Raw genomic sequence first — 24,829 nt, forward strand, 5'->3', positions numbered from 1 at the left:
TGAAGCTGTGATTGACTACTGGAAATTAAAATCCAGTGACAGAATGGATTACTGAGGTTGCAGTTTGGCTAAAAAATACTTAGCAAGCATATTTTCTCTTATTTGTAGTGAAAACATTCTGTTGAAGTTTGTTTAGTGTGTTTGACAACAGACAGTTTGATATATTGCTGGGCACAGCAGTAGGTTGGACTTGAGTGGTATTAACTTTCACTGTTTTGATTAATGGTAATTGTTTTGATGAAAAGGAATGTTTTACATACAACTCATAGTTCCGGAAAACAGAAGTCAACTTGCAAGATCTGTAATTACTGTTCTGAGTTAGCACATAAAAAAAGCTTGGAGAACATGCAGGCAAATCACAGTAGGTTTGGGGGTTTTTTGTATATCTGTTTATTTTGTATGGGATTGCATTTTGTAGCTTTTATACACTGCTTCTTGTCTGAGGAAATAAATCTTAGCGTTTATCTCTTCTTGAATGCTGCAGTGTGCTTTAAGATATATTTCTGAGTTTCACATTGTAGTTTCAATCTTGGTATGGTAAAATTTTTTCTGTTTTCTGTCATCAGTAACAACAACAAAAGGTCAACCTGGAGACTCCCCTGTCTCCTCACATCCCTGGACAATCCTAAAGGGAAGGAAAAGATACCTGTTCATCTTTGAAATCTATTTTCTCTAGTTAGAAAAAGACTGCCTTCTCCCACTCTCAGAATGAATTTTCTAGTTTTCCTGAGATACTTCTTTATTCTTTTTTTTTAATAAATATTTTATTCAGTATATCGTCAGGAAAAGGCAATAGCTGATTATTTTTGTATTTAGGTAAAAAAAAGATTGCAATGATGTGTTTAGATGTAAGCCAATACCAGCATAGTAAAGGATGTCAACTATTATTACTAATACCATCTTTCATTTATATAGTGCTTTCATCCTAAAAGATTGTGGTTTCTAGAAAATGTAGATTTAAGCCAAAAACACAATTAAAAATATATCTTCTTGTCCCTGCATGTTAGCTTCGAAGTATTGTTTGTCAGTTTAACAGACACTACCAAAATATCTTTCTTCTGCTTTGCAGATGCAAAAATGTACCATGAAATGAATATGCTGAAAGTACTGTTAAACCATCTCTAGAAGGAGAGAAAATTGGTTTTATAGGTTCCTCATTTTATGACATGCTTTCTTCTCAGATTTTAATATTTTGCAACACGTTCTGAAGGAAGAAATGAATAGATAGTGGTTTTCTATATCTGAAACATGTAGGGGCATCACAACCTACCTGAATTGTTCCCTAGACGGTATTAAAGAGAAAGCAGTAATATCTAAATTGTAGAGGGAGGCAACTAGATTTCTAAGTGTGGTGCCAATGTTTGTAGTCAACAATGAGACATAAAAAAAATTGTAGCCCATGTTGATAGCAGCAGGGTTTGAGGTTTGTATTATTAGAGCTTGCCTAAAAGTATTAGCACACAACTCATGTATAGCCTTTATATAAACTATATTCTATTATATATTTTGGGGGAAAATAAAAATCTGTAAAGCATGAAATTGTGGTGTTACAAAATGATTATTTCTAAAAGTGAATTATCTCATCTCATAGTAGTACTAGCTTGCATTGCTATGTTAGATGTCAGGTGGTTTATTTCTGAGCAAAATACAAATTAATAAGTGTACATTTTAATACTTACCTAAACCAGTGACAAGAAAATAAATACTACTTATTTACCTTGCAGTTAACAACCATGTGTCATTGTGGCATCTTTTATGGAAAGGAACTTTATTTAAGTAGCATAAACTTGTTGGATGGGCTTCAATTAAATGATGATTTGTTAATGCAAATGTGTAGCGAATGACTGGTAGTACATCTGTCTCTTCATCCATAGGCCATTACTGTGCAGCATTAGCACATGATTGTAAAAAACTGGAAATCATTATATGCAGGTAGTACATATTCAATCAATTCTGACCTTATGTCTCTGACGAAATAAAAAAAAAGGATGCAATGTAAATGATATTTAATCTGAACAAAAAAAAGGGGGGGAGAGAATCTTTGAATATCTACGATTCAAGCTGTTAGATGATGTGAGGTGACTGCTGTTTGGGATTGATTGTTATTGGTGGCCCCAGTGGGGAACAGCCAGTGCATTAATCCTCTCTTACTCCTCCCTCATGCTCCTCCAATCCAAATAGTATTTTTGTTTATATTAGGAAATAAATACTGTTCTGTTTATTTTAAAATTCCTTTTTTTTTAAGCATCTCTTTTGGAGATTGAAAGGAAAAAGCTCTGTATTGATGACCAATGTTAGCCAGCTAAGCAGGCAGTGACAATTAATACAACAAAAAATCGTACAATTAGCTTCAGCTCCATAAGTGTCTAATGAGCCATTTGTCAGTCTTTTGGTGAAATAAACTACTCTATCTTAATTCTCCACTCTTGCAGCAAATAAATAGAAGTTATGAAACACCCGGGCACCAATAAAATACAATTTATTTTGCAGAGCATGGCAGAACTCCTTACATGTCTAAAATGAGCATGTTATTTACAAACAACTTGTGATACTAATATAAAAAAGATTTTCAATGTTAGCTGCTTTCATTCTGCAGTAGATATGTTTTCTTCCTGATTTGTTTAATCATTTAAATATATAATTACTCCTAAAGGCATGTGAGTTCAAATGAATTCTCCTGACATGATTAACTCATAAAGCCAAAATGAACCTCAGAGAGGACCCTGAGACATGCCAGGGATTGGCAGTCTGCTGCTGAAACCACCACCAGTATTAGGAAGGACAGCATACGCATTTCCAGTTGGGAACACATTCCTACTGCTGTTCCCTCCCTGACCCTTCTGGCCTTAGCAGTGGTACAACCACCTTTCCACAAAAACACACCACAGAGGCAATTGCTGCTCAGGTGCTGTTGGTGTTGATGGAGGTGGAGCCAATGCAGTTGGACTGACAGAAGCTCCTCATCCAGCCACTTGTGAGCCATGGTAGCCCTCAGATCTCCTAGTGCCCAAGGAAGAGTGCCTTGGTGGGCAGGGAAAGCAGTGGGGCATATAGTTTGAGGGACCTAAGGAAGGCTGTCTGCAGAACCTTTTGTTGTGCAGAGCAGGGCTGTTCTGCTTTCCTTCCCCATTCAAGTAGACTCTTTATAACATAAACTGATGAAGGTATTTGAAATCACCTGACTTCTTCCTCACTCATCATTTTGAGAAAAGTTTGATTTTACTCTGGTTCACTTTTGTGATGTATAGCTGGCCATCTGTCTTCCCAGGCTGATTTTCAAGCTGACAGTAACTTGGTACTTTAAAAAAAAAACCAAGAAGATAGGACAGGGCATGATGTGTGGACAGAGCTGAGTTACTAGGTCTCAGAGAAGAAGAGAGTATTCCAAATGACAGAAGACACGAAAGAGGGAACTCTTACTAGAAGCAAGGGTAGAGGGATGGGATAGCTTCTGGTAGGTGGATATATGAGGAAAGAGTGAGGAGAGAGGGTATCATTGTGAATGGAGAAGGGGCCATCTTTGGTGAACTAGACTTGAAGAAAGCCTGAGATTTCTTCATATGAAATGAAGAAATATATGCTTAGAAGAGTGCCCATCCAGTTTCATTACTTCCAGGTAGAGAGCTAACTATGGCATTTTGTTATAATGGTCATTTCAAGATGGTGGGTCTTTATACTTGTCCATATTTACAAAGATAACAAGCCAAGTTCAGAGAAACATTGAACAAAAATTCTTCTGAGTGGTCAGTGTCCTAAAGTCAATCGTCACTCTATGGTCTGATGTGTTTGCTTGGCAGCCAGGTTTTAGGAGGACTGCACTGTATGTTTGCACACACACAAAGTGGATTCAAGTTTTTTTTCCTTTACATTTCAGTTGACTTTTGAAAGATGGATTTTCAGAGCATGTACCTTCAATCTTGGAAGAATGTAGTGTATTCTCGTAAGTGTCACAGATACATTAAGGATAATACACTTACTGTGTTGTGGTTTCTCTTAAAATTGTTTTTTTACAAAATTTTATTGTTTTCCTAATTCCATCAGTATACAGATTACCATTGAAGCATTTGCAGGTGGCAGCTGGAAAGATTTTTCATGATGCCTGCTATACATGTTGTAATATTTGCCACAGCAAGTAATGTAACTGAGGTCAAAATTCAACTTATGTTACAAAAAACTGTTTTCACTGTTCCTTCACTTGAAGTCATCTCCTTTGAACTCTTTTGTTCTTAACTCAAACTTTAAAAAGATGAGTAGCAGACAACTGTAGTCATACATACAGACATAACTAATGGTTAAATATATTTAAGTTCTAGGAGTATTTTATTTTTGTATTTGTGTAATAAATTCTACCAATAAGTCCTTGAGTAGACTAGAATAAGGACTGGTCACATTACTCTTCTGAGCACTCAGAATTTACAGCTTATTGGCATTTAAAAAAATGAAGGCTGGAGCATTCTGAGAAATTTTTGAAGAGGCTTAAAACCTCAAAATTAGTTTCCCCTCTAAATACAGTTTTGTGTTATCAATTGTCACTAGGTGGCAATACTAGTGATGTCTGTCCACCCAGCCAGGGGGGCATAACACAGGGGTAAAATACAGATTGATAGATCAGAAGAAAGGAGGTCTTACTTAACAAAAAAGTTTGATAACAGAACGAAAGTGATTCACAGCATCTGGGAGCCACCAAATAGCTGAGCTGTGTAAAAGACAAATGCTATCATGTTACCTGCGTTTCAAGAAGATATAAGAAAGTGTTGATGCTATTGTGCAGGTAATACTAAGACCTCACCTGAAATGCCAGATATATATTTTTGGTTAACTGTATTAAAAAATTTTAATCCAAACTGCTACAGTGTAGCTGCTAGCATCTAGCCTTCCCCATTCTGATCATCATCGTTCGTCAAACAGAAATCGAAAAGATACATCTGGTCAGTAGAAGTGTGTCAGGGAATAAATATTGGCTAAGAAAGGGAGTGAGTTAGAATTGGACAATGTTTTCAAAAGAAAAATGGTCCAAAATGGCCTCAAATTTATATATTGAATATCAGAGAGTTGTAAGGGAGCCATAATTCTTGAGACATGTTGTAGAAGTGAGGTTCTGGCGCTGTGTTGACAAGCATAAGAAGAACAAGAAACATCAGTTCAAGGTGAAACTTAGTAAAAGAAAACCTGTAATACAATCACAGGGAAGTGAACTAAATCAGATGTGTGTCTTTCCAGCTAAAAGAATCCTCTGTAGATCTTTTAATCCTACTCCTGACCGTGAGATGTACAGCGTTAATCCAAACATAGCATTTTCGATGGGCAGTCCTACCAAAGGCTCTTAGTGTTTATAGCTGTAAATGGTATTTGCTTATGACGAGTCATTTTTAAAGAGAAAAAACAGTCTTCTTCTTTTACTCGTAAAATTTTCTGAGTCTTAAAGGTGTTATTACTGGGGTTTTCCCCAGGAAAACTCCTTCATCTGAATCTGATTTCTTTGGGGAAAACTGCAGTTTTTCCACTCTAAATGATAAGATTAAATTTATTATTTGCACTTAATTCAGAAATAGGCAGTGTGAAGTGCTTGTTTCCAAGAATCCCCACAGTATTTGGTAGCTTTCTGTGTTTTCTTTTCCATAAGCAATAAAGTTATAATGGGGTTACAGGATCACACTGAATCTGTGCTGAGGCATCTGCTAAAACTTTGTAGCAGAGACTAATAAAGCCCTGCCCCATTTGTGACATACCAAATCACATTCTCCTTGCTGGTCTGACAACCACAGCTCTTAAACAGCTGCTGGGGTAATTTGCATAAAGGAGATTGTAAATGTCTCATCAGAACGCATGCAGCGCGATCCACCCCAAAACCACTGCCTGAACACCAGGAAAAGAAGATTGTAGTCATAAAAATTGTGGCTCTCATGATTTTAGGTTATGGTCTCCACAGTCTTACAGCTTTTGCAAATACCAAGCTTTTGTTGCAAAAAGACAAAAGAAAAAAAAGACACAAAAAGCCCCCCCAAACCAAACAAAAAAAAAAAGGAAAGTTTCATTTACCGATACGGAACAATACAAACAGATGCAGTGTTGCTCTCTTGACTCAATCTAGCAGAAAATTGACTTCAGCAGCTAAGGTGCGTGCTGACCCCTCCTCAGTTCTTCACCCCAATGATAAGTGAATTCATCCATTTGAAAGCATTTAGAATAACATTAGTAAAACCAAATTGGTTTTATGGTAGTGAAAGGAAAACAATGAAAATGCAAAATAAAGTTAATGCAATACAGAGGATTCAGAAAAGAATAAAAAATGCAGAAGTTAATACAATATGTTAATTGTCTGCATGTATCTGCTATGTTTTATGTTGCATATTTTAATAGAAATTAGTGTTAAAATTATGCATATTTTTGATAGAAATGAGAGCTAAAGGAGATGTACATGCAGAACTCAGATTTCACAATGTGACAGGAATTAGGTGTGTGGATTTCCTGAGTTTTAACTTTGTAACTTCAAATTTTCTCTTTGAAGCATCATTCTTCTTTGCCTTGAATGAATTATACTGGAGTAGTTTGGCACAGTAGTGAAACTCCACGTTATAAGTACACAATAGAAATGTCATTAAGCTCCACAAAGTTAGTGTCTATGTCAGGTAGAGCCTCTACTAGTTCATTGTTGCTGTACTTTGCCCAATTTGTGGTGCAGGTGGAGGCTATTTGCCTGGTACCTCCTTGGTTAAAACACCTCCTCTGGCCTCAGTTCCTAGAAACATATGATGTGCTTGCAGCTACACCAGTCACAGTTGCATCATCATCAACAAGTACAAAACTGCTAATAGTAGTGGAACATATTGTTGTCATCCTCCTTCCATTCCAATTTTTAATCATAAGTTTATTAGCACCCAAGTCACCTATACCCTTGCCATTAAGAGTTTACTTACTATCTCAGTAAATCTGCATGTGACATAATTAATAATTGTGCATATATCTGTGCAATGGCACAACTGTCAGCAATTGGTTCAATGCTTTTGAGTTTTAATACTTACATTTATCAGCATTAAATTGAAGGGGATTTGTAGTCAAAAATTATTACAAGGGGCATAACCTCAAAAATCACAAGAATTAAATGCTCCATTTTGCTTTCTGGAAATTCCAATTGGTTTAGAAAAAGTTTATCCAATCATTTCAAAGTTTGGTTTGTCCCTTTGTGTAGCAGGATATCTAGTTTCAAGGCAGTGATGATAAATCAGTTGTTTCTGTGAAAGTTCAGTGTCCATAGAGTCCTTGTCTGGCTGAAACAGTAAAAAGGTATTGTAATAATAAATTTATCATTAGACATTAAAAAAAATGCAACATCAGTGCTGCAGGAAGTTTTCTGATAACACTGGGGCAAACGTGCTTCCAAACTACAGGTATCTTCATGTCTTGACTCGTATTGCTGACCTAATACAAGAGGTATGTACCTGAAGGTATGATATTCATGTACTCATACCAGTAATTAAACAGCTCATAGTGACATGGTTGACTAATAACATAGCAAGACAAGGCGTGTAAGTTGTAAAATCTTTCTTTAAAGGAACCACTATGGTTGATAAAGTACACAGGCTTTCACACACACAAGCTCTTTTTCAACTTTGAAGTAGACCTACCAAACTTAAGTTCGAGTTAAGGCTATTGATCTGAGTTTAATTAGTAAGTTATCATGAGCCAGTGAATCTGAAAAGTATCTGATACCTGTGGAATAGAGGTTTGTTAATAGAGAAGCCACATGGTAAGGTGATTTTGGCTAGGTATAATAGAGAACCAATTTACAGATTTTGAACTAAAAGGTTGAAAGTACAGTGTGCCATAAAACTTGTGTCTTTTACGTGTTTTTTTTTAAACTTTATTATATCCAAACTTGTTAATTTCTCTAAAATAAAAATCTCTACATTTGACCAGTCAGTCTTTGAAGGGCCTCTTTGCCAGTAGAATTGTGTCGTATACTGTGCACCATCCTTACCTCAGATATTCAGCTTCTTCCTGTGTATGTAAGATTTGTCATTCTGAAGGACACATTCAGAATCAAAAATTGTGCAATTTTGTTGTTTTCTAATACTGACAGATTACTGATAGGTATTATCCTAACTCACTTCAGACAGTGCTAAGAAAAGTTTATCCTTTATATGAGTGAATCTCAGCCTCTGGGTTTGATGTTTGAAAACCCCATCATTTTATGTATCATGGTATTCATGAAAAGAATTATTCATAATTGTTTTATCACAATATTAAAATACTGCTTTTTAATTGAAGAATTTCTCTGATAAGGTTTTAATACATAGTACTTGATGAAAGTTATTATGCTTATCTTCCATAAAGAGAGGAAAATGATATGGGATGATAATTTGCCCATGCCTGTGCCTCCCAATTCCTAAATTGTTGGCTCATCCTATGGGTTACATTTGCTTTTGAATGACGGATGTGCTTTCACTTCTTTTATTCTCCATACTGTAGTTCTTACTGTCCTCACCAAGTGCTTTCCTAAAGTTAATGCTGGATTTAAAAAGTCATTTGTTACTAATGATTGGAAAGAATCAAAATGAACTCCCAAGACTCCACAAATTCTCACAAAGCCAAGCTGAAGTCTGAGATGATGTGCATTTTCTGAAGATAATTTTCCGCAGAAAATTGAACAGGGAATTTGAATCTGATTGCTCCAATCATTTTTGTGGTACAAGTTGTTTCCCTCAAGTACAACTGAGGTCTTAGGGTATAAACCTCTTTGAACCTCTGGGTATAAACCTCAGACCTGGAGATTCTAACAGAAAAAAAAAATACTAGATAATGCTGCAAAGATAGACTCCCATTTTCAGACTCTCCAATCCAACTCAGAGCTCTTGCTGAGTCAGCCTGTTTTGGACGTCAAAAGCTTGCAAAATTCTTTGTGAACAGATCCTTTGGGGACCACATCAGTTCTGTATGAAAGTAAAATACGTAAATGACTGGTATCCTGAACAGTGACCTTTTAAAAGCAGGTATGAGATCACATATCTGAGAATGTGGAATACCTCCCGGGGCAGTAGGAAAGTTTATAGTAATGGTTGGCAAGTGTTTTCACAGCATGGTTCAGCTGGCAGAGGTAGTTGCCACCTCCTCAAAATATGCATTCTACCTGTCACAGCCAACTAAAGGCTCAATAGCATAATTACCTTCAAATAAAATACCACCTACATCCCAAACAACCATGAGCAATAATTGAGTCAGGATGTGACTCAAGAAATTGTTTGAGGTTATCACGAATCAGTGTGATCTGTTATAGAGGGCTACTCTGTTCCCACAAGCTGAAGGGAATACTTCAGTCCATTTGACAGGGGGGGTTCCAGTGCTAGATGCCATGCTGCCAGGAATGATCCATTAGCTTAACAGGCAAATGCATTTTGCTTCCCTAGCCCAGATGCAACACCAAAGTATGTTTCTGGCCTTCTTGCCCTCCAGGTACATTGTGGCATCATTATGCTGGAGCATGGAAAAGTATGATCAGGTAAATTAGCCTTTAGAAACAACCAGCCTCCAGCCCTCCCTTTTCATACCTTCCTGTAGGGATCATTTCTCCTGTATCATTTCTCCTGTATTACATCCTTCCCCATATCTCAATTTCTCTAAAAGCTAGGGAACAGCCTACAGAAGAACCTACCTACACTTGTGGACATGCCTCCCATGAAACAGGTGTTCACCTCTACCCCCTCAGACTGACACTTGCCAGTCGTGGGAAATGCCAGAGAATTAGGATGTCAGGTCTTTTTTCAAGCCGCCTGAAAACAAACCTACAGTGTCCATTGTGTCCCTCTCACATTAGCATTGGAAAGTCAGTGGTTCAGAAAAAGATACTTCTCATCAGAAGGAAATTAAAATACAATTTTAAGGAAACAGTACAAACCGTACAAAGAGGACAATAGAATTCAAATTAGTATCATTTTAAGATATGTTTCATTTTAAATCTGAAAGTGTGCAACAGATTTTCTGGTTGCCAGAGAGTCAGAGAGGGATTTTTAGTGTCCCTTTTTTACCCTGAAATTTCTGAGAAGCATACCAAAACTTGAATTCTTTGCTGGAGGAATACTTCTGGTTGGTAAGAAACAAATATTAAGAAGTACTTTTTTCATTTCTAAAATTAAGCACCTGTTTGAGTTAGAGAGCTGTAAAACCTGGCATATTTTTCATTGTCACTGGTTTTGGTTCATATATAACAAGTTAATCTAAAACAGTGAATTAGCAGACAAAAATTTGCAGTGCCAAAAGTAATCAGAAATCCACATATACTTAGTAGAAAGTTCCTGAAAATACTTAATCCTGTCTAAATAAGATAGAAATGGAAAAGAAACATCCCCCCCCCATCTCTCTGCAACATTGGGACACGAGAGTTGTTTAACATGTGTCTTGCTATAAGACTTGTACTTGTGCCCATATGGCCAGTTGCCAATGCGTGTGACAGTGAATGTTTGTCCAGCTCTCAGGACAACCCATACTCTCACATTTCCTGTCCTACATTACTTTGCCACACATGCCAAAATCTCTTCCTAGGACAGAGCTTCTTCCTAGCATAGAGATTTAGCAGACAACGACTTTGGCCAAGGAAGGATGATTATGGCCTCACCTGATCTGTCAGTATTTAAGGCATGGGTATGATTTGACCTTGGATGTGGACAGCACCGTTTTTAACTCCTCTTTCATCCTTCTAGTTTGCTCTAAATATTTAGTAGCAGTACTAGCTGAAAATGTAGCATATAGTCAACTAAACTATGTCCAGAATTTGTGGTTGGTTAACAAGTGAAAAACAGATGCATCTTCTTAATCACCAGACTCTATAGGCTACAGTCTCATTATCCATTTCATTGTAATCACAATTGTATTTTTGCAATGGCCTGCAAAGTAGAGAGCAGATTTTCAGCATGGCAAAGGACAGAACACAGCCCAAGAAAACAGCAGTTCTGCTCCCTCTGCAGGGATACATCTCCAGCTGCAGAGTCTTCTCTCTATCTTGGAATCCATGAGGACAGAGGTGGAGTTCTGCAGATGCCTTTGGATGGAACAGTCAGTTCAGCTTTGAGCAAGGCCATATGCTGCTTCTTTTGCCTCTTACCAGCATCCACTATGTATAAAGAGAAAGCTAAATCCCCTACACCAGCCTAGGGCAGAGCCCAGCATCCACACTACACCCAAAGTACCCCTTAGATTATCTCACTTGGTCTCCACAGCTCCAATGAAAAAAGTCATCACTGATACTTCCTTTCCAGCTAAATCTTCTACTAACTTCTGTGTATCCTTCATCTCTTCCTTCTTTCCCACACAGTATTTATTTCTCTCCTTGTTTCCCTTTTTAATTATTTACCTTCTTTACACCCAAACCCCCTCCATCTGTGCACAGATGGGATTTTCTAGGACAGTCAGTATATAATTTTCCACAAACATTGTTATTTTAAAACAAACTCTATCATCTCAATCAAAGAGGCATAAATGGAAAAAAGATTTTACTGATTTTTTTTTTTCAGTCTTAAAACTAGATATCCATTAAAATCATATGTCTGATGTTTGGCAGATCCAGTCCCTCCCTTTTGCCAATAACTTTTTTTTGCTCATATATCCCTATTAGTAGTGAGCTGTGTGAGGTATGCACATCATTCCTGGTTTCTTACGTGGACATTTGTCAGCAAGTTTTATGCCCAGATGTCTTGTCAATTAAATTCCTGACATTAAATAATGAGTTAAATTTAGTTAAAAATATTACACCTGCTCTGAGTCCTCTTTCTATTTGTATTTCTTTACGATTACTTTACTTACGATTATGGTTTTAAATGACATCTCTGTCTCCTCAGAGTGTGTGAAAGACCTATACAGATAAAAGATAGTGACTATAAAGGGAAAGCTATTGTTAGGGTAGAGGTATTGGAAAAACAGATGAAAAATAGCAATTCTTATTGTTCTTTTTAACAGTAGCTGATGAATTTCTACAACGCAGCAGCTTTTCTTACAGGTCTGTGCTTCCTGAAAACTTCTTTCATAGTGTCATTTTATTGTTATTTCCACAAGCCTTGGTTATTGCTTCCTCCTCTCATGTCCAGAAAGGTAAGGATACTTTCATCAGTTTTATATATGGCAGCAAGATGCTAATTCTTGAGTGCTTCCTACTCCTTTTAGTAAGGACTAACTTGTTGATTCCTAACTGTGGACAACTAGACAAGTTTGGAGTTGTCTTTGATGGCAAACATTTTGATTTTGACTGACGAGCCGATAGAAACACATTTGCATTAGCTGATCTGCAAGAAGTGTTAGAGAAGCAGTAAGACTACTGCTGTGCTTTCAGGAGAAAAGCGGGGCAGTCTTCCGTTATTAATGAATTTTTTAAAACTTCTACTTGTGTCTTAGAGATGAACTTCTAGAGGTGAGTAGTTAATCTGACCACAAAATAAAGGAAAGAACACTTAAAATAAGTGTTGTTTTTTAATATATACTTTGTGTTTTAAAAAGATGGCTCGTAAAAATGGTCAGCTTACATAGCTGTCAGTTCAGCTGACCAGCCTGACAAGACTGCTGCCCCATGGTCCCTGTGCTTGGAGATATACATTTCAAGCACATGGTAGTATGTAACTCATAGGTGTATAAAATCATAATAGAGCATTTCATCGCATCTAAATAAGAGTAGGTGCATGCTGTCTGAACAGTTAACCATTGAAAACATTGAATACAAGACATTTGACACTAATTTTACTGGTCAAATCCTCCCCTGAAAGAAGTCTGCCCTGACAAGCTGCTCACGAGGTACCTTTTGCAGAGAGAACCTGGCTTGATGGGTCGTTGCATAAGCTACTTGACATTTGTCCCCAGTCAGACCGGATGCCACATGAAAAATTTACTCAGGCGCAGGGCTCCCAGGAATAAACATTTCTCTGGTGTTGCTCACCAGGGACTCGGCAAGGTGAGCGGAACTCCAACTTGTCACGGATGCTCTGTTCTGACAAACATAAGTAGATGCTAATGGCTAAATCGTGACAGAATAAAGTCCCACAACCATATGGCTAATTGCCACAACAATATCTTCAGTGTTATTAATCAAGTTTTCATAGTGTGCCATGATAATTGGAATAATTAGAAACAGCATAGGCATTGCTTGCCTCTGCCGCACATACTGCAGACAGGGACCTGGAACAACCACAATTGCACTTTCTGTGCAGCGTTGTTTAGTGCTTTCCTTTCCAGCAAATACTGTGGTTAATTAATGAATTAGCTGTTTGCCACCAGAGTGTTTTATTGCTAGCAGGGCTTCTTCAGGGGCACATAGGTAGCTAAATGAGACCACTAAGCCCTTGTGCATCTCTGAAAAGATGCAGAATTCCCATAAGGCTGCAGCTATACAACACAAAACTTCACCAGTCAGAGGTATTTTGTTTCACAAAAGTTGAAGTTCATATTCCTGTACCTAATATGTAACTTCTTTGAAGTACATATAGAAAGGATAAAACAACTTGAAAGTGCATTTTTTTGCTTAACAATTTAAATGAAAGCATGACTGAATAACAGTGGTGTGATTAACTCAGCAGGCAAAAGAAGTTAACTCTTAACTTTGCTCAATAATGGAATTGGGCTCCAGACATTTATTTTGCCTTTGAACTAAGGTTATAAATAAAGTGGTGATTCTAACATTGTTATTTACACTGAGCAGCTAAATCACCATTTTGTGTGCTACCTATTAGAACAACCTCCCTTGATTCTTATGTTTAGGAGTACAACAGCAGGGAGGAAACATTTCTGTTTCCTCGGTGCATGCATCAACATGTAGTTGACTGGTCACTAAAACTGGCAGATTGATGATGATGACTCCTTTCACTGGATGTATGAAGGCATTTAGCCAGACTAATAGATTGAAATGGAGTGCTGTATGTATGCCCTCTGAACAGCTTCTTAATTTAGTTTTAGAGCTTACAATAGATGTAATATTGAATTCAGTGACGATATAAATCTTCTCTCCTCATTTTAAAAAATAAATAAATTTCTTCTTTGGAGTGGAGATCCCCAAAGAGATTTTGAAATACTATATACTTAATTATAAGGAGTTTTGTAGAAATAAGCCCCAGTTCAGGTGGTAAGTAGAAATTCTGTCGATTTTGAGTTTATTTCTGTTTAATTTCGACTCTCAAGGGGAAAGCATCTAGTGGGTTTTTGCTTCTATTTTGGTGTCCTGTTATCTCTACACGTTTTTCTTACTAGTTCATTGGCAAGGTTTTTATTTATCTGTGGTAGTCTAGTTTTTACCTGTGTTCCTATTCAACATAATTAGCAGGAATTTTCCAAATACTAAAATAAGGCTTCTGCAAAAGGTATGTATAGTAAGAATTTGTTGATGTTAATAAAGCATTCATTACTGGTGCCTGTTCCATTCTGAGCATGGCTGCCAAATAACAAGATTTTTATTTTCTTCATATCAAAGTATGACAATTTCTTCTGCTTTAAGCCCAGCTGAAAGATTATCACTTTGTAAAGGCCATGTCCTTTTACTTCAGATATGTTTGACATACATTCATGCATTTTTATGAGATAAAGGAGGCAATCTGATATTTAATTAACTTAAAGTTACCGGTTTACTTTATAATTCATATTCTTGGATATATTGCCATCCTTAATTTTACCATGTGTTACGACTCACCCCAGAAAGTGGGGTAACTGAGGTTCTTGTTAATAGATCCCTTGGGGCGGATTAGAGTGAAACGACTCTGAATGCCTGGTGGTTTTATATATACATATATGAAGCAGGTTTATTTTAGAACAGTTTAGTTGCAAAAGAAAGGAGGTATGTAGCTGTTTTGGTTATTGTCTATAGAAATGCAACAATATAATAGTATAAAGATACCATGTAAGAAAGCATATATAAAGAAAAGAAAGAGAAAGAAATGATAAGAGTAGATGGTAGAGGGGAAACCTGAAGATCCACCTGTGGGTCCAGCATCCATGGGTCTGCTGGTCAAGGTAGTGGTCACAGTCTTGATCCGTCGGGGTGGGGAAGTCCACAAAACATGGATTTCAATGCATTAATATACATTCAGGTTCAGGTGGAAACACCCAGGTACCTCCCTTGGGGGGGCAGTTTTATACTGTCTGTTGCAACACTGTGGATCGTGTGCAGTCATCTGGTGGAAAGCCCCAGAAATTAGTCTGGGGGTGCTTTGGGGGTCTTTGATGGTTTATGACACCTTCTAAGACATGATTACTGCCTCTAGCACCAGTGTAGTTGAGCCCCATCAGAAGAGTTATTTCTCTTCTTCTGCTGCTCATTGCAAATCTTTGATGGTGGTGATTTTCAGATAGCAGACAGAAGGAGAAAGAGAGAAGGAAGAGGGATGCTACAAATACAATACAAGGCCAAAACAGTGCTATTACCAAAATGAAAAATAACAATTGATGGGATAAATCAGGATTTGAATAGTTAAAATTACATCCCTTAATATTGATGAAGTTCCAAATACAAAAATTACAATGATTACCCATACTTTCTACTGGGCTATCTATGCATACAAAGTTCTCATGCAAAGTACAAAAAAATGCTTATACAAAAGGTTCTCATACAAACACATCCTACCACCAGGCCCATACTCTGTGCTCCAAGGAATAGAAGTGGCATTTTGCAATGTTATGTCCACTGATTGGTAACATGTTTGATTCCATAAATGGGTCCAGAGAGAGTTACATGGGAGCTGGTAAAAAGCTTTCTTATATTCTATCCATGTCCCCTTTGCAGTCCATGGCTGCCTCTCCTTTTGGTCTAGGAAGCAGGACTCAACAGCTCCCCGTGTGACATTTTCTTTTGTCAAGATTATCTAGTTCACTCATTAATATCTCTGAAAAATTTAGCCAAATCATCATAAATCTAAAGCCTTCCGAGGCAGAACTGGGAAGGTTAATACATGTTCCTTGATTCATATAATTCCAAATATTCATAAATCCTTTTACGAACTCCCAAGCTAAAAAAAAATCAAACTAACAATACATATAATGGTCTGTCTTATAGAATCCTGCTACAAGTCACAATAAAAACACTAACAAATCACAAAAGGTAATAAACTGATAATACAAGCAGTTATGTGGGCAGTTAAAAATTTCTTTGGTTCTACACAACTTGATCTCATTTGTTAGCAGGTTCCTATAAAAAGAAAAGAGTAAATTTGGCCTACTATGGACCAATTATTAATTATATCAGCTAAATTTTCTATCACACCAAAAAACACCCATGATGGAGGAAAAGGATTAGAGAGGAGAAGAAGGTTAACGTGGATTGGCAAGGTAGTGGTACATTCACAATGTTGCCTTGTTGGTTTGAATACAATGTGTAGCAGTTCCATTGCTGGACATAGGCAGATAGCTTCTGAAGAATTAAGTTAAATCTCCTGAAATTTTTAACATGTTTTCCTTAGCATAACAAAGTAAGTTCATTTGGTTTTACATTTCAGTACAGCATAACAGAAGGATGGTTCAATCGTAGATTTCAATTTTTTTATGGACAGAAAAGACTTTTTACTTAATTCTGATAGGGAACTCTCCAATACAGGTTATAAACTTTATATTTTATCAGTACTTATTTGTTTACTTTTGAGCTATTAACAAAATTATATCTCTTCCTTTTATTTTAAAATACATGTCTTTTTGATTAAGTCTTGTCCAAGTGGATTCTACAGAGAAATGTAGTAACACAATATAAGAGCTGACAATATAGAACGATCAAATGATTAAGACTCCTCTTTTAAAGAGAGATTGTACAAAAGGATCGTTGTATCTTTTAAACCTACTGTGTACATCTTGAATCATTGGATAAAGCTATTAGCAAATTTATTTTATCATCTTAAGAACTGTGCTTTAATTGCAACACTGAGAGTTGTTTTTCTAATATAATTTCTCCACTTTAAAACCAAATTTAATCATTGCTGTTTAAAGATGGAAAAGTTGGGGGGTGGAGTTCCTAATTGCTAATAGCTGATATCAGTAGGAACTTCACTAATTTAGAAGTGCCTCTTTTGTTTCAATAGGTTTATTGCAGCAAACAGTGTTTAAAATCATTCACCTGTAATTATTTTTGTTAAAAAAAATAAAATGTTTTTGCTACTCTGCAGTGATTTGCAAAACAAAATGCTCATGCATCATCAGTATTTAGGACTGTAGGTTTTAATTGCACAGAGGCAAAGAGCAGTAAGAATTCAGTAGGTACACCTTCGGGTTCTTATATTTTTCTCTTATGAGTGCAGTTATTGGTCATTTTATTAGAGATTTAGATATGTGTCAGAGATGAAGTCCCATACTCCATGCACTTTAGGGGTGTTTATCATTGGCTTCAAATGGTTTTTTGCAGTAAAATGTAGCAGTCCCCTCTCTTCATTCTGATTTGTCACCGTAATTTTATCACACTGAACCTTTTTAAATCTGAGCATTGTCTGAGCTGTTTAAATTTAGTTGTTTTGAAAAAAAACATAGCAATATCCTTCAGTCTTTTCCCTTTGAATAAAAGCACGGTTTAGCCCAGATAACTTCTAAATTAGTCATGGTATAACAGCTAGACCCTTCATGTTGTAAACTCTGTATTTTGGCCAACACGTAGAAAATGAGTGCCTCAGCTTTGATATGTGATATTTGTTGTCAAGTTGACTCATCTTTGTAAAAAATCGAGACAAATGTCCAGAATTTCTGTCCTTTAAAAAATTCAGCAATGGCTGAAAGTGTGTTAGCTGTTCTATTATAATCATTCTTTCTGTGGGTAACTACTGGAGTACAACAGCTTTATCCACCCTTCATGCTAACAAATGGTCACTAACTTGGTGTAGTCCAGTAACTGGATATTGTATTTAGTGCAAACACAGGCTAGCAATGTCAGTGCAATGCTTGTAACAGCTGTTAATTACTAAGCCTTTATAAAGTGTTGTGTATGCAAAATACTAAAGTGGAAGTATTTTCATTTGTAATGTTTAAGAGGAATGGAAAAGAAACTGAAGAGTGTAGTTTTCTCCCCCTGCAGAGTCTTTTTAAACTGAGTGCTACATTCAGTGGAGGTCTCTGATCACGTACAGTGACATCCACAGTATAAATTTCCACATTAAGGTCTAATTTCTCCCATCTGTCCTGCTGAAAAATTAGGAAATCTCTTTCTGTTTTCTCTTCTCAACATATTCAAGTTCCTACCTCTGTTTTTTGAAATTTTTAGTGTTACAGAAAAGCCACTTGCTGATCACTCCTAATGATTTCCTTCATGTGCCTGGAAGTGGTTTTCAGGATTAGTTGCTTTATCATCTTTCCAGAGATCAAGGTTAGGCTGGCTGGCTTGTAGTTCCTTGGGTCCTTCTTAACCTTTTTGAGGATAGGAGTGACATTTTTTTTTCATTAAGCGCATTTCTGCAAGTGAGAATGTTAGAATTGGTCTGGCTTAAAACAGCAGTAAGTGCTTTTGCAGAGAAGGGTAAATTATGATAAGAAAAAACAGCTAATTATTAGGAATTCAGTTTTTTAGAACGAAAAACCTTCATTAATAGGAAAATGCTTAGAGTTTTCAAAACACTCAGAGAATTTTTCTTAAATGCAAAACTGAGTAATCATTGCCAGTAATCTTAAAGAAACCAAATGAAAAAGGAAATCATTTACATAAGAACTAGATGATCATGTCACTTATTAGTAAAAATAAAATTCAAGGTATGTGTTTGATAAAGTAATTACTATAAAAAAGTTTGGGATATATAGAATATGAGGAAGTTTCAATAGGGCAAATCAGAACCTTTTTCCCAGGTGGAAAGAAGTCAACAAAATTTATACAGTATTCTTTTTCACCACTTAACCTAAATTTGACTAGATTTATATTGCTAAATGAGTGTTTATTATCATTATTCTTTAATTTTAAATACTTCTTTTCTGACAGGAAAACTTATGGTAGTTTGAAACGCATATAATCCATGATATAAATGTCTAGTTTCATTTTCATTTGAATTGTTTTCAAGCACCATAATTTTTATCTTTGTGTTAAGACCCCAGTGCCTAAGCTGTGGAACAGAAAGCTTCTGGATATTATCATAGTATTTAAAATTGAGGGATTTTTAATATAACTGTGTAAAATTTAAAACTGAATGGATGTGACCACAAACCAAACAGAATTTGAAACAGAAAAAAGAAACCAAGTATCCTCCCAGCAGTAGAGCCATGATTCGTGTACTTGGTGCTATGATCCATCAAATCTTCATGCATCCAGTATGGGAGAAACTGGATGAAGTGAACAACCTTCATGGGAGTCCAGGACAGGACAATCCCACTTAGATCACAGTCACATGGAAGCTTGTATGTCATTCTCTAGCAGAATAGTAGTCCGAATACAACTCTGAAATTACTTTAACAGATAAGGCAGACACACATAAGAAGAATCTTTTTATATACTTGCTATTATCTCTAAGTCTAAGGAGAAGCAGAACGATGTGTTAGATGCTGGCACACACTTTCTTCCTCCTTATCACACACACTTTTTTACAATCAGCATACGCTGCAGGATACAATGTGGTAGAAATCTATAATATTTAAATGTTTTACAGCCTAAGGAAAATCTGATCATCTTGTCTGCCTTCTCAAATGACAAAGGCCACATAATTTTATCTAATAAATCCAGAATTAACATTTGAATTTATGGTTGAAGTAAACACATCTTCTAGCAAGATGTCTGTTTTCATTCCCTTCACAAGTTAAGTAGATTAAGGCAAAAAATGGAGCATATGCTGTAACAATATCACACTGTACATCATTTATGGGTGGTGTGCATATGAGGGTATGCTGTGTGTAAAATACTCAGTGTTTAGATCGAACACTTAGAAGTCTCTGGAAATCCCTGAAAGTCTGGTGAGCTTCCCACATAACTTCTTGTACCAGCTTTTTTGGCTTTATTGGGATTTCACATGCTTCTTTCTGTTCTGACAAAATATTGGATTTTAATAAGGTTTTGTTTATCTTAGAAATGCCATTTTGTTAATTGTTAGACTTAGCTGTTTTGCCTTTCTTCTCATCTGTGATCATTAAGAGTTCCTCATGCACCATAAGCAGTACTGCCCTTCCACAAGAGCCTTGTAGAACACCAGCTGAAGGAACAAGTTGTGATTATACTTCGGGCATGTTTCCTTCTCTGTCTTGTATCATTTCAAGGTTTTATTAATCTCTTTAGGATATTCAGTACAAAATCCTAAACTGTATAAAGCCACGGGAGTTTTAATAAGAAAAAGATTTATTAAGAAAGGAGACAGAGCACTGGAGAAATGGACTGTGTAACAAGCTGGAATGTTTCTAAAGCTTATCTTGATTGGTCTCCATGTCATTAAAAGAAAGTGAACTATCTTACACATCCTCTGATTGAGCTTGCCTGTCTTCCCTCTGACTTCCTCTTGCAACTGCCAAATCTGGGAGAATTTCTGGAATCAAATGTCTTCTTTTGAGGGTGCTTTTACTCTGTATTTACAGATCTCTTTGTTCTTAGATCCTGCATTAGCCCTACCTGCTGCTGAGTACCTTTGCAGGAGGACAGCCACAGTGGTATGCAGCCTTCTTCATCTGCAGCCCACTCGGTGTAGGTTAGAAACACAGATGCCCAAAATAATAGTGCAGGCATTGGGACTGCCCAGCGTAGTGCTTACTGGCTGTCACTGAACTGTTAAAGTTTTCATCTTCTGTATAATTTTAAGTTCTTTCAAAAGTATTATACAAATGTCGCTCCTCATCCTTTTTCCATGTCTTATTTTTGAACAAGCAGATCACAGCTCAAGTCTGTCTACCCTTTCTCCTAAATTATTGACCATGACTTTACATAGTAAATTGCACTGGCTACAAATGTTTGCTTGAACATAATTCATGACAGAGTTTAAAGAGACAGAGTTTACATATCATTTTCTCAGTCAGTAAACAACTGATGTTAATTTTGGCATTTCTCAGCTTCCAAGGGCTTAGTTTTGATAAGATGGTGTTCTTTTCAAAACTCACAGTCCATTTAAATAATTTTCTTCTTTAAAAAAAAAAAAAGGTAGCAAAACTTGCACTGAAAATGAAATTACATCCTGCAAAATCCTACTGATCCTCCATTTCTCTGAAAGACTCCTACTAGTGAGTCTTGCAAGCATTGGAAACCAGAGAAACAGCATCCTCAACTATCACGTCCGCTAAGTGGCACGAGGCATTGCAGGGGATGATACACACATTTGCCATTTCCCACTCAGGAAGGAGGGTGTAGCTGGGATGGACGGGATGGCAGATGCATTCTTGAGCTGGTGGCAAGAGTTAGGAAGAAACAGAACATGCTTCGTGGAAATCTTCACTCTGCTGTGTTTAGGTCAAATAAGGAATTACCAAATTTGGGCTTTTATTTTTTTTTAATATGCACAGCAAAAAGAAAATACCAGAGACCTTGTTGTTTTGATTCTAAACCTTAGTGAAATGCTTGCAGAAAAAAATAACTTAAACGCTAGCAGAATTTTTTTAGCCTTTTTCTAATGAATAATATCAATGAATGAAAAAAATCAAACCTTGAGCAGACACTTGGAGTGGAATTATACTGAAGATTGAGTTTAGCAAATGTATAAATGACTGAAAACAGGCTCTGAACAAGTAGAATTTTTAAGCACCTTGTTGTCAAATTGTAAGTCCTAGATGAAGTCATTTAGAAGTAGCTTCAGACTCATGCTTTCCCTTTTCCTGGTGTTACCGGTGTTTTTCTTATTCTTTCTGATTGCATTGTGTTGGTTTTGCCTCATAAAAACTCCTGAAGTGTTTATTTTGCCTCGTCTGTAACCATTCCTTGGGCTTATTTAATTTTTTTACAAAGAATTCTCTGCCTTCCAAAAAGATTGAAAAGATAAGCAACTAATATGGAACACATAAGTTTAAATTCTGATGCTTGGAGAATTGTCCTGTAAATCTCAGTAAAATGGTTGTGGTGTTAGTTAAAACTGGTAAAGCTGGATCATTGCCTTATTTAACGGCTTTACTTGAGAACAGTTTTCTCCTGCTTTCCCTATATTGTAAGGTCATTAATGAATCATTATCTATTGCTAGTAATTACTGATCTCTTGAGAATATTGGTTTAATTATATAGGAATCATAAGTGGAAGATACAATTACATATTCTACAATGTAGGTAGTAGTACCTTGGTGTATTATGCCTTTAAAGAATCTGGGGGTTTTTTTGTGGATTTTAATTGCTAAGTGTGCCTGGTAAAATATGAATTATTGTATTACTGCATGTGATAAAAGGTATACTATTGTGAGCCTCACAGGCTGCAGGTGTAACAGATGTAAGGCAAGATTAACAGGACAGAACAATAATTAAAACACAGACAGCAGTCTCAAAAAAAAAAAAAAAAAAGGTTTATCATGTCCAAGGCAGTTATTAAGTGTGTCTTAAATTCTCTTTGCAAATATTTGTAAAAGCAATAAAAATGTGTTAGTTTGAAAGACAGCTTTTCAGTGTGGACATTTAGTTAAGGAATTAAGATCCTTTTTTATGAATATAAAAGCTGAGTGAAGTCCTGCCATATGGCAGCATGGTTCAGAGGCAATAGGGTCCTAGGTTTATACACGCTGTGAGCTAAACGCTGCTGAAAAATATAAGAGAGTAGTTAGTATATATGCATTTACAACAGTATGAATTGCTTACTCCCTTTAAGACAGGAAGGTTCAAATAATTAACAGTAGTATTATGGTTGCTAAAGAAAGTCCAGTTGTTCTTCAGCAGTCTACATCTGTGAAACGTGATACCTCTGGGGAATGAGATTTAATTTTCCCAGGAGAAAATATAAAAGCAGGAGAAAAAAGGAATGACTTCTGCTTGAGCAGAATAAACCTGCATCTACAAACGATTAACACTGCATAATGAAGTAGTAAAGAAGCAAAAGAGATTTCTAATAAAAGACTAATAACAAATCCCATTACCCCATGGTGTATTTTTTCCCTTGAAATGTATTAGATTCTTAGCAAGGCTTCTGAATGAGACTTGGGTAGTTGCAAGCAAAGTCAGTTCAAATGCTTCAAGCTTAGCTGAAATTTCTTGCCTAACAGTTTGTGTAACTTGAAAGTTGTGTGTTTACAGGTGGGAGGAGTTGTTAATGCAAGTAATAGGCTTCACACGGAGTTTGGGTAATGTTTGTGTCACCATAGGATAATAGTCTCCTGAAGGCAAGGCACTGCGGGGTTACGTGCCGCTATGTGGCAAAATCCCTTCGATAGAACAGGCATGGTATTAAATGCACCAGCTAAGCCTTGCTTTTGTGTAACAGTTCCTCTGTCTTCTCTTTCTGAGGCCTGAAAATTAGTCCTCATAGGAAAGGAGTTTGATCAGACAGGGAAATACACAGAGTTTGTGATTTGTTGTAGCTAATATTGAGACTTTTATAATTACTGTGCAAACATAAAAAGTTAAAAGGCCTTAGAACATAAATGTTTGATATGAGAATGAGGTGACACTGCCTTTTGAAATCACATATTTTCACTTTTAGAAGGGAACATGTCTTGCAAGGAAAAGATTCTATATAGTGATCTCTAAATCTGTGCTTGGATATTTTTGTGGATAGTACGTATGGTCCCAGTGGCGAGAAGAATAAAAGTTTAGTGAACAAAACCTTGGCTTTCAAAACAGTCTCTTTGAATTTCTTTTATGAGAAATTAATCTGGTTTTTTTTACAGATTGTTACTATCTTCAAAACTTATGCTGAAATGGTGTGTTGGAATTCATTTGTCTAAAAATGAACTTTTGTTACTGGAATCACCGAAAAAAACATACCAACCACAAAACACAAAACCCTAGATGCCTTAAACCAGTAATGAGTTATGGACCAAAAGTGGTTAAACATGAATTCTTACAAGTGAAACTAATCTTGAAGAAGAAAAGTTGCCTTTTTAGAAATTTTTGTGAGTTTTAAAGAATGACTTAATTTGCTTAGCAGAAATTTGCAATCAATCTTTTCTTGCCACTGAGTAAACAGATTCCACATGCGTAGCTATTTGCATATCCCAGCTAAAAATGTAATACATTATTTTTAAGTCCATTTCATAATGACTATTTCAGGATTAACGTTACTAACTATTCTCCAGCTCTTTCAAATGTGACCTTAGATAATCCTACCTAAAAAGTTACAAAGCTAGTGGGTCTGTTCTGGAACAGGGAAGGGAGGGAAGAGAAGTACCTTTCCTGAGGTCACCAAGTAAGTCAGCATAAGAGCCAGAACTAGAAATGAGAAATCTAGAGAAACAATTTTGTTCTACTACATCTCAAGCTTCCAGATTCAAGCAAATATTGCATTTAATAAGACAGATTTTCACATTTTGCTAGGTATAAAAACAGCACAGAGGTGAACAGGAATTAACGGTATAGTCTACATGCAGATTATCACTAAATCTGGTAAAGATTTAAATTAGATTTAATGAAAATAGCATCCATAGCATATTTTACGTGGAGTTGCAAACACTGTCATCCATAACAGGGAGTAAGCCCCTTCACAGTACGTGTGACTTGGTCCATTTTAACTGCTGTTTGGCATCTGCTTCTGAACTGGCTTTCACTTGGCTGGGCTTTTCAGCGCTTCTCATAAACAAACCACTGGCTTCACCCTCCTGTTTTTGCCATTCCATGCTATTCTTGCATAACATTTTCTCCCTTTCATCTTAGATCACTATCACATTAAATGCTCAAAAATCTGGTATATGGGATTGATATGTCCAAATAATTTTATTAGTCAGTGAGGCTTCTATAGTCCGTAATATATAATTTCTTTGATGTAGATGCAGTAACATTTCCACAAATACAATTAGTTAAGTGGGTTATCACAGATCTTGA

At 36.4% G+C, this 24,829-nt stretch overlaps 1 protein-coding gene across 8 annotated transcripts in view; it reads left to right on the forward strand.

Moving 5' to 3' along the window:
• The window catches only part of TBC1D5 (TBC1 domain family member 5), a 318,415-nt gene that overhangs the window by 214,020 nt on the left and 79,566 nt on the right, over positions 1-24,829 (forward strand). The gene's annotated exons all lie outside the window — the stretch shown is intronic.

The sequence above is a fragment of the Manacus candei genome, unplaced genomic scaffold, assembly GCF_025592945.1.
Source record: "Manacus candei isolate 608988 ecotype Guabito, Panama unplaced genomic scaffold, ASM2559294v1 h1tg000072l, whole genome shotgun sequence".
Taxonomy (NCBI): domain Eukaryota; kingdom Metazoa; phylum Chordata; class Aves; order Passeriformes; family Pipridae; genus Manacus; species Manacus candei.